Consider the following 13995-nt stretch of genomic DNA (forward strand, 5'->3'; position numbering starts at 1 on the left):
AAGCAGTGGTATCAACGCAGAGTACTAAAGAGGTAGCAAAGAGGTCACTTATAGAAGTGGTATCAACGCAGAGTACTAAAGTATCAGGATAACACGATAAGCAAAGAGGTAACAAAGAGGTAGCAAAGAGATAAATTATAGAAAATTCTTCACGTCTAACATATTCTTCGCTTACATCTCGTCTACCGTTAATGATATCGATATTATTCAAGAAAGACATTATTCTACATGATCTCCGCTACAAGAATTGACGCATTAGATTTATAAAATTAATAATATGACGATTATTAAAGCGATAAAGCGAGCCGAAATCCCGTCGCTTTTGCCGAAATCGCGACGTTTTTGCCGAAATCATTTGCGTCAGATACATTATTCGCTTTGATTTCGATTACCGTTAAAGATATCGATATTATTCAAGAAAGACATTATTTTACATGATCTCCGCTACAAGAATTGACGCATTAGATTTATAAAATTAATAATATGACGATTATTAAAGCGATAAAGCGAGCCGAAATCCCGTCGCTTTTGCCGAAATCGCGACGTTTTTGCCGAAATCATTTGCGTCAGATACATTATTCGCTTTGATTTCGATTACCGTTAAAGATATCGATATTATTCAAGAAAGACATTGTTCTATATGATCTCCGCTACAAGGATTAATGCATTAGAATTTTAAAATTAATAAGCTTACGATTATTAAAGCGATAAATCGAGCCGAAATCGCGACGCTTTTGCCGAAATCATTTGCGTCAGATACATTATTCGCTTTGATTTCGATTACCGTTAAGGATATCGATATTATTCAAGAAAGACATTGTTCTATATGATCTCCGCTACAAGGATTGATGCATTAGAATTTTAAAATTAATAAGCTGACGATTATTAAAGGGATTAAGCTGGCGAAAATCGCGACGTCTTTTCCTGGGTCATTTGCGTCTAATTAATCTATCTCGTAAATCACAGTAATTTTTTAAGAAATTAACGCGTCGTTCGGAACTTTATTATATTATATTATTCAAGTTATAGCGTCTTTAATATTAATTTTTTCCTTAATAATTAATAATTTATTTTTTAACAATTATGACTTTTTTATTTTAAATTTTATATTATCTTTAATATTAAAATTAAGAATTCCCCCTTTTCATTTATGAATACCTTTAATATTTTTAACTATGCCATGAAATACATTGTTTATCTTATTAACTATTCAAAAAGTTACTCCATTTTATATATTTTCAATTATTGAAATAGATAATTTATTCATATATTTTTTAATTCTTTCATCTTCATATATGTTTACCATTAAAATAATTAATTTACTTAATTTTAAAACATTATTAACATACTCATCAATTAACCAAACCAGATGAATATTAATATTAATTTTTTTAAAAAATTTATTATGATTAATTTATATATTTATTTATAGGCTAATCTTATTTATTACTTGCCTTATTTTTTCTCATTTTAAACTATCCTCTAATTTTATTTTTAATAATTACTCCTATATTAATTTTAATTTAATATGCCTAATATTATCTCTTAATCTATCGAGAATCCCAAAAATTCTTTTATTTTAATGTATACTTACATTAATTTAATAAATATAACTATATTTTTATTTATTTTTAAATCTAAACTTTTTAATAATATTTATTATTTTAAATTTAATTTTATTAATTTTAGAAAATTACCATTATTAAGATATTTTAGAATAATTATCTTTAATAATTTTACTTATTTAAATTATTTTATGATTTTAAGTTAATAAAAACTCTAAACCTTCAAAGTTTAATATATAATATATTTCATAATTCTTATATTTTAATTTATTATCTTTTAAAAAATTTCTTTAAATTTGCAATTTAATATTTTTATTTAAACTATAAAATAATATAATTTATTAATATTAGAAAACAATTTTATAATTAATTAATTAAATGATAAAGTTATAAGTCACTTGGTAATAGTATCAAAAATTAGTTAGGAATAATAAGATTCTGTATAGAAACTAATTACAGGTCATACTTGACAAATAGAAAATCTTAGAGAAATACAATTAATAAATTAAAATTTAATGCACGTACGTATATATATATATACATAATTATATTATATGCCAAAGAGATAGAGAAAGAGAGAGTATATTGTATGTATATAATTTATGTTAATGTTTTTTATTTTATTAGAACTCTGTCGCACAGAGTTAAATTATAGAAAGCGGGTAATTTAATGCTTCAAAATCCGCAAAAGTATCAGGATAACACGATAAGTAAAGAGGTAGCAAGGAGGTAAATTATAGAAAGCGGAAAATTTAATGCTTCAAAATCCGCAAAAGTATTGGGATAACACGATAAGCAAAGAGGTAGCAGAGACCACCAGTTATCGGGCGGTAATTTCGGTCGGGCCGGTGGGCGGTAATTTCGGTCGGGTTGGTGGGCGGTACTTAACCGCGCTTGTATCGATTCGCGTACGTCGATCGATGTCGCGGCAGGATATAGATCCTCCCCCTGAGCGGGACTTAGCGCGCCGTATTAATGGCGAGGCTGATTTCGTAAATGGCGGTCGCGGAATTATTGCCGGTTCGCGGATAGCGCGTTGTCGTTTCGTCCGGTATGGTCTTTCCCATGGAATTCAGGAGTGCAACGGCCGATGGATGATCGCCGTTGCACGCAGGTGGACGTGCCCTATTTATACCGCTTTTTTGGCGGCCGCGCGTGCGTAATATGCCTTAATATTTTTGCTATTAGAATTATGTAAAATATAATATGCTGTTACGCTATTTTATTATTATATATATCAAAATATATATATCTCATATTAATAAATATTCATGCTACGTTTTGTGATTAATTTTAATCCCTTATTTCGAATAATTGCATAATTCAATTTAGAATATTTTATATTATATAAACTATTTTTATTTGCACGTTCATACACACATAGAGTAAAATAGCAATTATATACCCTACTCGCGTGCCCTACTCGCGTGCCCTACTCGCGTACCCTACTCGCGTGCCCTAATAGAATTACCGTATGCTGCTTCCGTTGGGCCAGTTGAACTTACCTTTCATTCATCCTGGCCATATTTATTATGACTATTTATTTAGTCAGAAATGTAGCTTCGCCCTTTATGGGAGATCAATGAAGGAAGAAATTCCTTCCGTTGCCGGCTAATTATCATCGCCGGTGAATGAGCGTAAATTTACGCTCGTTTACGATCGTTTGTCATGCATTAATATAACTTTACTTTAATTAATATAATGCCAAGTTATCAATTAAAATTAATTGATTGAAATTCTTATAATAATATAATATTATTTATAATAATATATAATTTATATTAAAATAAAAATAATAAAGCATTTATATTTTATATAATTTAATAGATCGATAATTTGGCTTTACATCAATTAAAGTAAAACTTTAATTGATATAATAATATAGATGAATGGGCTATAACAAAATTAGTATAAAATCGATGCATGAATACATGAATAAATTATTACTATGTTATATAATTAATAAAATTATTTTAATGTCTTCATTAAACAAATGAAACAGAATTTATCAATCAAAAAAAAAATATTTTATATCCAAAAAATATATAATATTTTATATATAATATATAATATATAATATATATTATATAATATATAAAATATTTTTTTTATAATCTTTTTATATAATCTTTAATTTGGACTTTAATTTATTTTTGCAATAGATGCAATGCATATCAAGAGACCTTAATAAAAATTATTCCATTCAACTGTTTTAGCTCATCCATTTGAAAGCAATGGATTTATCTACAATCTACAATCTACAATCTATATCTACAATTTCTATAAATCCATTACTTTAAAATTAAATAAAAGTTTGTCACTCACCGGCACTGATGCGCAACAGCGGAGTTGTTGGTCTTGAGGCTACGTCGCTACGTTGTCTGTAACATATAAATATAAAATCCAAATTATAGCGGCGAAATATAATTAATATTTCGAAATATTTATACATCCGATGAATACACAATACTAACAAAGAAACTTTATATAAATAAATAACTTTATAAATTATAAAAAGATTTTCTTTCACATTGAAACTTTTATAAGATTTATGTAAAAGTTTTTCTTTCCAATTTTCTCTTGTTTCATTCATTCAAATAATAAGACCGAATTAATGCACGTACGCGACTTTTAACTAATTTAACTAATATACAAATAATAAATACTCACCCTAGGGTTGCTCCGCCGATGCAGGAAGCCTCTCCTAGGCCTCCTCCTCCTCTCAGAATGTCACGGTCACTACATTGATCTGTAACATACAAATAGAAGATGCAAATTGTAGCAATACTCAAAATAATTAATATTTTAAAAAATTTATTATACACATTGAATTTTACATTCGATGGATATAATAATACGCAGATTAATAAAACAATCTTATAAATTTTGAAAAAAACACTACTACTAATAATTCCATACATAAGCTATAATTTAAAAGTAAAAACTTTTATAAGATTATAGCTTTCATATAAAAATCTATTTCTCTAATTCTCTTTTGTCTAAATCATATAAATAAAAAGCCAAATGACGCGATTAATTATTTAAATTAAATTGTACGTACGCAATTAATAAATAATTAATATACAAATAACAAATTACTTACCATAGGGTTGTTCCATCGGTGCCCGATGCCTCTCCTAGGCCTCCACCTCCTCTCAGATTGATTCACACGCGCGATACTTTAAACGTCACTCCCGCACTTTTATTAAAAGATTACTCCCGCACTTTTATTAAAAGATTACTTCCGCACTTATACGCGCGATACTTTAAACGACACTCCCGCACTTTCGAATTTCGGCACGATCGAACCCCGCTTCACGTGAGAATCATACTTCGAGTCGACAGGTCGGGAATTCACCGATTACTTCGAACAAAGGTTAAGCGGAAGCGGAAGAAGACGAAATCGATTGATGGAATAATCGCGAATGGGGTTCGCTCGACTCTTGACCCGCGCCTGCTCCCATCGAGGGCCGACTAGAACATCGTTAGGAACGATTTCATACGAACCACCAAGTCTCTATCATACAGACTGAGCCGGGTTTATCGTAAGGCTGGTAGACGGGTCGAGAATGAAGATACCCACCTTCTACGTGCTAACAATCTAGCATTTCGAAAGCAGGAGATCAACTTCTCTAGCGAGCGAAAATCGAACCTAATTAGAACAGCCGACTCCTCAGATGCCAAACATGTCAGTATTTCTACAATGTGCTGTTAGACGGTACAAGAGAAGGGACCCATTAACGACGATTCCAAAACAATCGACCGAACTCTAACCGATTCGGGCCGAACCGTTCGTCGGAGCAGAACGTGCCCTCAACAGCCGATTCTCGAACCGAAGTTCAAGATTAACCGCGCGAACATGCATCTATACTATGCACGAACATACGTTGCTACGCGGCCGGCATTCACCTCAGCCGCGATACTGAGGCGTTTTAACGTTGCGCCTACATTAATATATTAAATTTATTAATACATAAATATTTATATAATATATAATATTAATATAGAATTAATATTAACTGATATTAATATAAAATTAATTATATTAATAGGTATTAATATATTAACGATTGCAACGCTGAGAGACATCCCATTTAGTCGGCAACAAAGTATGATCCTCGGTTACAATCGTGAAAACGAGATAAAAGTCCAACGCGAAGACGCGACGACGCGAAAACGCGATACCGCGACAACGCGACGCATCGTTGCTCGTACGGCACGATGACGGCAACGACGACGCACTAATGTGCGTTCAACGCACAAATGCGCGTGCCACATATGAGCCATTGTGCGACTCGTGGCAATGCTGTACGGACACGCGACGCGAAAGACGCGAAAGCCGTCCGCGACACGATGACGGTGCCGACGACGCGACAAGCCATCCGCGGCGCGATGACAGCACCAACGATACGGCGGGCCGTCCGCGGCACGATGACAGCAACGACGACGCTGGGTACTTGGTTTCCCCTTCACAGTAAACCTTGAGGACGGTTAAGACCTTAAGGCATACCGTCCAGGTACTGAAGCCACTCCACCACGTCAAGGTGTACCCATGGAGGGTTATTTTATACAATATATAATTTTCTAATATAATATATAACTTAAGAAAGAGGAAAAATATATTTTATAATTGAGAGATTAGTCTAAAGTATCGGACAAAATATTATTAAATTTGAAATATTTTTAAAGAAGTAATTATTGTTTATAAAAAGAGAAAAAAATCGTGACAAAACGATAATTTACAATTTTGATTTCTGTCACTTCGACTCTTGATTATATGTGTATACGTCACGCGCGAAATACGTGTCTCGAGATTTATCGTTGCGATATAATTACGTGTTATTTAAGATATGTAAAAGATAAATAATTATTTATTATATTAAATTATTTCCCGATATTTGTCGCGGTCGCGTTTAGAAAAAGAATTCGACGGAGCGTCTTATACCAATACTTTACTGCTCGAGCATCCTTGTATAAATGATAACAAGATCGTAAGCCGTAACATGTTAATAATAGCGCGCTAATGTTTACGCCACCAAGGCTAAATATCATGTTATTGATAATTCGCAGCCGAAAATATTTTGCGCACTATATGACGTATATACAAACGGGATATTAAATTATACAAGCGTTTTAAATTATATATTATTTATTTAGCAAGCAATTAATATATCACGGAGTTTATCGTTAATTATTCGGACGGATGCAATTCGACTATTTTATCGCGCGTTCTCGATCCGAATCATATTTAAATCGTCGAAAAGTTAAACGATAAAGTATCGGACAAAATATTATTAAATTTGAAATATTTTTAAAGACATAATTATTGCTTACAAAGGAAGAAATAGATTATGACAAAACAATAAATTACAATTTTGATTCCTGTCACTTCGACTCTTGATTAAATGTATATCACGCGAAATACGCGCCTCGAAATTTATCGTTGCGATATAATTATGTATTATTTAAGATATATAAAATAAAAGATAATTAATTTTATTTATCGAATTAAATTATTTTCACGCGAAATACGCGCCTCGAAATTTATCGTTGCGATATAATTATGTATTATTTAGGATTTAGGCTATACAAGATAAAAGATAATTAATTTTATTTATCGAATTAAATTATTTTCCGATACTTGTTGCGACCTCGTTTAGAAAAGGAATTTGATAATGTCTCGCGCTTTACTACCTTACTGTTCGAGTGTCGCCGTGACAATGATTAACCATAAGTAGTAATACCTTAATAATAGCGCGCTAATATTTATGCCGCCAAAGCCGAATATCATGTTATTGATAATTCGCAACCGAAAATATATTTTTCGTATTATGAACAAGCGGAATATTAAACTATACAAATATTTTAAATTATAGATCAATTATTTAATAAATTAATATGTCTCGAAACTTATCGTCATTTTAATTATTCGGACCTTCGATTCGACTATTTTTTTATACGTTTTCAATCCGAATCATATTTAAATCGTCGAAAAGTTAAATGAAAAAGCAGAACGGACGAAATATAATTTAATCTTAATTATTTTTAGAGAAATAATTATTATTTATAAAGGGAAAGAAACATCGCGACAAAACAATTTACATTTACAATTTTGATATCTATCATTTCAACTCTTGATTAAATGTATATACACATCACGCGAAATACGTGCCTCGAAATTTATTGTTGCGGTATAATTATTTAAAATATGTAAAAGATAATTTATATTTATCGTATCAAATTATTTCCCGATATTTATCGCGATTTCGTTTAGAAAGAGAATTTGACGGAGCGTCTCGCACAGCTACTTTACTGCGCGGATGTCGTCGTGTGAATGATAACACATAAGAAAGGAATTTGATGTCGACGGAGCGTCCCACCCTACCCTGTATGAATAATAACAAAATCATGATACGTAAACAATAGCGCGCTAATGTTTACGCCACCAAGGCTGAATATCATATTATTGAAAAGTCGTTGCCGAAATATTTTATGTACAATTATATTGTGTATATATATATATATATATATATATATATATATATATATATATATATACGCGCGGAATATATTAAAGTTTATAAAATATATTTTAAATTATGATTAATTATATTTATTAAACGGTTGATGTATCGCGAAGTCTTATATTAATTACTCGATTTTGCGAATCGATTGTTTAATTGCTCGATCTTAATCCGAATCATATTTAGATGCTGTTAAATGTCAAACGATAAAGCGTCGAAAATATATTTAATTTTAAATTTTATTTTTGAAGAAATAATTATTTCTTATTGTGGTAATGTATTTAAAAGATAAGTAGATAATCATCTTATCAAATTATTTTCCAATACTTGTTGCGATCTCGTTTAGAAAAGGAATTTGATAATGTCTCGCGCTCTACTACCTTACTGTTCGAGTGTCGCTGTGCGATTGATAGGCCATAATAATATCGTGCTAATGTTTACGCCGCCAAGGCCGAAAACCGTATTATTAATCATTTGCAGAATATTTTGCGTACTATGACGTATATCGCGGAATATTAAATCGTACAAAATGATAATTTATAATTTGATTTCCCATTGCTAATTCCTATTTGTTTAAATGAATAAATTACGAAATGAATAATTATGAATAAATATGCGATTCGGGATCTATCGTTGCGATATATATATGTATGTAGTTGCATGTTATTTATAAATATCAATTAATTATTAATTATATTATAATAGCAAATGATCTTCTATTATAGTAAAAAAAACAAGATATTTTAACAGGAAATTTGATTTAATAATTTATATTTAAAAAGTATTATATATTTTTATATTTATTTTTTGCAAAAATTAAAGTCAAATTATGAGAATTTTATATTCATATTTTCTATTATATAAAATATATATAACATAAAAAATTAATATATCTTATTCTATAAGAAGTAAAATCCAAAATCTTATGTAACGATATAATATTATTATATGTATATAAGATTATAATAGGTAATAATATTATTTTTGCTATAAATATAATTTATTAATAAATATAATAAAAAATTATATATGCAATACCGTATTATATGATTTATGACGTCTGCTCAATAGTTCTTCGACAATAAGTCGAAGAATTTTCATGGGATTAAAAATGATGATGTTATATATTCAAATCTAGTTACGGGTTTTGAAAAGAATCTAACGCCTAATTCATTATGCGTAAAAACCATAATGATATTATTAGGACAAGATCATTAACGCTTAATTACATTATCGCAAAAGTATTACTAGACGGTCGTTCGAGCGGGACTCGATTTTCTTAATAAGCGAGTATAATCTGCGCGTTGGTGGCACGGCATCTTTCAAAGGCACCGATGTCGGATCGTTAGCGGATTGGAAAACGCGCTCGCTCTTAATGATTGAGCGAATATCTAAGTCGTCGCGGAGATGAAAAAAGCGCGGCGCGAGATGCACTCTTTCTCTCTCTCTCTCTCTCTCTCTCTACGCATCCTTCTTCTCACGCGAGAGATCGCGTCGTCCTTTAAAGAAACACAGCGGCGATTTTCTATTAAAGCGATAGCCGACCGCCGTGACGGGGCAACAAATTTCTTATAGTCGATGTAAATCGACCCATAAGTCGGTATACTTACACTATTTAGCCAATTAGCGGAATGCGACCGGTTTTATGTACGTAAGAAAGACGCCGATCTTCTTTCATTATAGCCGAGTATCCTGATATTGAATTGTAGTTTTACAGCCGGTTGTACCAGTAAATTAAGCGTAAAGAACGGATTACATAGATAGTTTACGGTCAGTTAGATTAAAAAATTATCGCGCCTTTAGCCCTATTAAATAAATTTGCATTTGTCTTGGTAATAAAAGTTTTAGTAAAACTATATTTGATAGATTGAATCTAAAATTAAGTTGTGTTGAACTTTCAAAATATACGTAAAATAAACTAAATACAAGACATATATAGTATATAAAAATCTTTTCTAAAAATAAGTGAAAACATACTCCAAGTACATATAAAGAAGTATCCACATTTCTATTCAACAAATAGAAATTTAAAAAAAAAATTTAAGACGTTTAATATTAAAATCTATTATTTATATATACTTGGCGTTTTATATAATAAAAATTTATCACTCACCAATTGGTGCGGGAACAACGGGAAACGTTCAGCAATGCTTCAATAAAATATTCTATTTTATCGATTCGATCGTCGACGATAATGCGAAAGAGAATATCGATAAAAATTTAATATTAATACAACTTAAAAAAACAATAATGCCTTTGCACGGCATTTCCAAAATTAAAATAAAGATGAATCATTCACGGCACAATAAAAATGGTCGCGCGATACTTTCAAGGCATTCCCGAACTAATTAATACGCGAAAGCGCGGATATCGAATATCGGAAACATTAGAAACCGTCTGGGTACTTGGCTTCCCCTTCAGGATAAACCTTCCAGGTACCCTCTCATAGGGAGGGTTTCATCACGGGTGAAAACCCGATGCAATATATAAATATGCTCCAAAAAACGAGCACCAATCGCTGCCATTAAATACGCTTTGCCATTATAAAATATTTCATAATTAAAAAAAATTACAAAATATATTATATTATTATAAGTTTTGGGGTTAATTAATCGTATAAGCTGATAAAAAATGTCGCAAGATAAGTTCAAAGAAGAATATACAAAACGGATCGTGCCGCTATTCACAGGCAAGCTTATTCTTACCAACGCAAATAGAGACGCCAAAGATTATTTAACACACACAATAGGTAGCTGTGGAAAAATGACGAGCCCAACGCGACCCAGTCGAAGGCCAGAGGAGGGCTGTTATTTTCGTTCAATATTATTATTACCCGGAAAGAGAGAGAATGCATCTCGAAATGCGCGTTTGTTGGAAAATGCTTCCGGTAATAGCGCCAACCTTGCCGATTCCGAGTTTGCAACTTTAGCACACGGCGTTAAAATAAACATGTCATAACGCGAAGCGATGCCCGAGACGTTGACGTTTCGTCCCGGGCGGACTTATCGAGGCCATTTGCCGCGGAGCTGCCTCGTTCGCTCGCAAATTATGACAGTCATGCGCGAAACCAGCGAGAGTGTAGCGAAAAATGCGGCCGCTGTTGCTGCTGTCGCGAGAAAATGGAATTCGGAGAGACGCGCGTGTAAGTCTGTTACGACGAGACGAAATCGCGTATCAGGTCGATACCAGGCAGAAGCACGACATCGTAAAGTCCCTTGGGGATTTCTCACGTGAATTCTTTATTACACGTAAGTGGGACGCAAGGAGAATTTTAACAAGCTTGTTGAAATATTTTATATTAATACTCTGCGCGTATTTGCATCCTTTCTAAATTCATATGTAACATTTACAAGGCAGCAGAGCGTACAGGCAGAATGTTCGTTTCGAGTTTTCTTTTTTGTTACTAGAATGGACAGAATCAAATCTTTCTGCAAAATTTATATTTTTGTCTATATAAGAAAGGGCCTATAAAATACATATATTAAAAATGTTCGATAAGAATCGCTTTGGCAGGACTTTTCAATCGCAAATAAGACTCTCAACTCTACACGAAGCATTATGATACACATAAAGAAACATACAAAAGGAACAAAAAAGATGACCTGAGTGCATCATAAGATTAAATAAGGATGCGGACTTGCGCCCGCGTGATATGCCATTCATATGCTAAAACGACATTTGGGATCGGTATGCTCAGACGATGACGAATCCGGGCGTGTCCGCGAATCCGATCGAGGACGCGACCGCGACCGATCCGTCGATCATGACTCTATTTTCCAATGCGCGCTGCTGATCGGCGCACTTGTCAGGAACAATGAGCCGCCTTCATAAGAAGCTAAATTCCTCAAGTGGAGACACGCTGGCACTCTCGAGACCACTTCTGAGCGATTCGGGCGACACGGTGTCGCCGGCGTTAGCAGACGCGTCGGTTATCAACGTGAATGCACTGTAGTCGACACCGGTAGCTGCAGTTGCCAAGCTCGATTATTATTGAAGTATCGAAAATTTCTCGTTTAATCTCAAGTGGAGCTTACGATCAAAGAATTTTAATCATCCGATCATATTTAACATTGAAAATTTTGTAAACGTTTTTTTTTCTATCCTCTTTAATATACTAACATAATAATATAATCTCTGATTAAAATTTCTTTTAATTAAATCCAATTCAAAATTTTAATGGAAAGATTCTGTTTACATCTTCCTGGAAACTCTTCAATTTTTTATCAATTTTAATGATAAAAATTGTCATTTGCTTTGTTTTCAACATCATAGCATTTCTTACAACACATTCACGAAACAAGCGTGGCCATTTCCATGTTATGGAGCGAAATCAATCGACTCATCCGAGAATCATCGTAAATCGACCCCCGATTGATGACCGACGTGGCCAAACATCGTAGAATATTTGCTGTCAGTCGAGAGAGAGAGAGAGAGAAAGAAAGAAAGACCGAATGGAGCCCACGAGAGAAGCAATCTACCGAGAACGACCTGCGTACGCCTCTTACATTAACCCGTGACTACCGCGGTTAAATTTGGGTAACGTTTATTGCTTCGCAGATCTTATCATTCATATTGAAGCGAAATGCTATTCAAAGAAAAATATTGTGCAATATAGCATTATATATCTATATTATATGTACATAGAGAAAAATATTTTTAATTAGTATAAAATATTTCTATTTCATTATATCACACAAATTAAAGAAAATTCAAAGTTCTCTTATTCCAATGCATAGTGACGCGAAAAAGCCTGCAAATCGTCGAGATAAAGTTCTTTCCTCTCATTAGGTGCACCGGAGACAAGGCGATTTGGCGCAGCATTTAAGAGAGAGTAGCAGTGAGTAATGAAGGAGAACGAAGGAGAATAAAGGCGCTAGCGCATTTGCCACGCAGCACGCGACGCCTCCGTAACAATGGGATCCTCGGCGCGTGATGCACGCGTGGGTGCATCACCCGTGCGTTTATTTCCCGAAGACAGCGCGAAATCCCATGTTTACAGCAACGTGGCGTGGGACAAGTGTGCCTCGCATCGCGGCCCTCGGCTTTTGTCTCCGGCGATTACTTTCTTATCCGCGCATATCGTCGAAACTCGAATAAAGCGCGATATATCGAAAAGTGTAAAGAAATAATGTTTGTGATTTTTAACATTAAATAAAGATAAATTTATTAGATAAATTATGATTCGTAGAGACTATGTTTAAAAGTAATCGCTACTATATAATTTATTTCGAGAAGGGAGAAGTTTGGACATAAAATTCATCAGCGAATTCGTATCCCAAAATAGCGATAAAATTATTGTCAATTCTCATAATCTCGAATCTCGATAATACAGGGTGGATATACATCGCCAATAATAACAGTATATAATCAGGATTTAATGCTTCCACGGAACGTTTTGGAGCTACGCATCTGCCGCAGATGTCTTCGAACGCATACGAGCAGTCGTAGAACAATGGTAATTTTATGTCCCCTCTGCTTGTCACTGGCTGAGAGTCTGTCTTTCGAAACGTTGAATGGAGATGTAAGAACAATATCGACATTAAAATTGAGCGTCGTATGTCATTCTCAGCGGGATCATCATAATTTTCCTCCACGATAGCGTCGGTCCAAACCGGAAACGTCGTAATCTCGTAAATGTGAGCACGCTCACGCGAGCATCCATGAATACTTAGATAAGGCACTCACGGCTCACGCGATGCTCGATAATTTACAAAGTTTGACGTTTAATAATAGTAATCAGCGTCCGAAGATTCATGGCTACGATAATGCTGGACAATATAATGTTTCTAAAAGTCAGCGAATACTTCTCAAGATCTTTCCGTTTCATTCGCGTTATCTCAAATTTCATTTGAGCAAAAACCGCTCGAATACCGTGTAACATCAGCCATAAACGCGCCACTTTCTAC

At 33.3% G+C, this 13995-nt stretch overlaps 2 long non-coding RNA genes across 2 annotated transcripts; one reads left to right on the plus strand and one right to left on the minus strand.

Moving 5' to 3' along the window:
• Nucleotides 1-3887: 3887 nt before the first annotated feature.
• On the minus strand, nt 3888-6104 carry LOC138942370 (uncharacterized). Its single transcript, XR_011448298.1, has 3 exons — nt 4669-6104; nt 4236-4314; nt 3888-3946 (listed from the first exon to the last, which is right to left on the minus strand). It is a non-coding gene; the product is annotated as an uncharacterized lncRNA (long non-coding RNA).
• Nucleotides 6105-11163: 5059 nt separating this feature from the next.
• On the plus strand, nt 11164-13179 carry LOC138942499 (uncharacterized). The gene is made up of 3 exons (XR_011448322.1): nt 11164-11337; nt 12362-12625; nt 12878-13179. It is a non-coding gene; the product is annotated as an uncharacterized lncRNA (long non-coding RNA).
• The last annotated feature ends 816 nt before the right edge of the window (nt 13180-13995 follow it).

Source organism: Polyergus mexicanus, unplaced genomic scaffold (assembly GCF_030449975.1).
Source record: "Polyergus mexicanus isolate NDT 795.1 unplaced genomic scaffold, iyPolMexi1.0 SCAF_22, whole genome shotgun sequence".
NCBI lineage: Eukaryota > Metazoa > Arthropoda > Insecta > Hymenoptera > Formicidae > Polyergus > Polyergus mexicanus.